The following is a 728-nucleotide window of genomic DNA, read 5'->3' as shown; positions in this document are numbered from 1 at the left end:
ACTTTTATCAAACAAAGGCATGTACGATGCTGCTGCAGACGGGTTTATGAAGTAAAACGGCATGCAAAAGGGAGTCTGTTGTCCACCAACACCCGCCACTCCCATTAAAGAGTTCATTAACGCCACGTCCGGCCGGGTATTGGTGGAATCTGACGCACCATTCACGGACCAGTTCATTTTGGCTTTTTTGGTGACACGTTCATCTCCGAACTCCTGCTTGATCTTAACTCTTTTGGCCGTGTCACATCCTTTCTCGCATTTGCCATCGCCTTTCTCAGCCTCTCCTCCGTATCCGCTGTCGGTGTCCGTATCGTTCTCATTAAGCTCGAGGTTCTGAGTCCTCTGGATGACAGGGACACAGTTGGCTTGAGTATCTCTCTGCACGTCCCGATCTGGAGCGTCGTCGCCTGGCAACGGCCGCTGCAGGCTCCCTGCGCTGGGCTGGAACTGCGCGGAAACTTTGTGTAAGTGGTTGATGAGTCGCGTGCACATCTGCTCGCGCGCCGTCCAGTTCTCCACCTTGTTCAGATACTGCAGGACTTCTTTGGCACATGCTTGAAAGCCTGAGTGAAACGCGTCTAAGTCAGCCTGGAGGGAGGACTTCAACGACCGCTCCCCTGTCATAAAAGAGAGACAAATCTCCTGTCATAAAAAAAACTGAAAAATGACAGACAGACAGAAATACAGACTGACAGACTGATAGATAGATAGATAGATAGATAGATAGA

The 728-nt window shown here is 50.3% G+C and overlaps 1 pseudogene; it reads right to left on the bottom strand.

The window, feature by feature from the left end:
• LOC107576313 (class E basic helix-loop-helix protein 41 pseudogene) overlaps nucleotides 1-673 on the bottom strand; it is a 9140-nt pseudogene extending 8467 nt beyond the window's left edge.
• Between the last annotated feature and the right edge of the window lie 55 nt (nucleotides 674-728).

Source organism: Sinocyclocheilus grahami, unplaced genomic scaffold, assembly GCF_001515645.1.
Source record: "Sinocyclocheilus grahami isolate Dianchi unplaced genomic scaffold, SAMN03320097.WGS_v1.1 scaffold3488.1, whole genome shotgun sequence".
Taxonomy (NCBI): Eukaryota; Metazoa; Chordata; class Actinopteri; order Cypriniformes; family Cyprinidae; genus Sinocyclocheilus; species Sinocyclocheilus grahami.
Note: the sequence above shows the minus strand (reverse complement) of the source record. Positions and strands in the feature narration are given on the sequence as shown.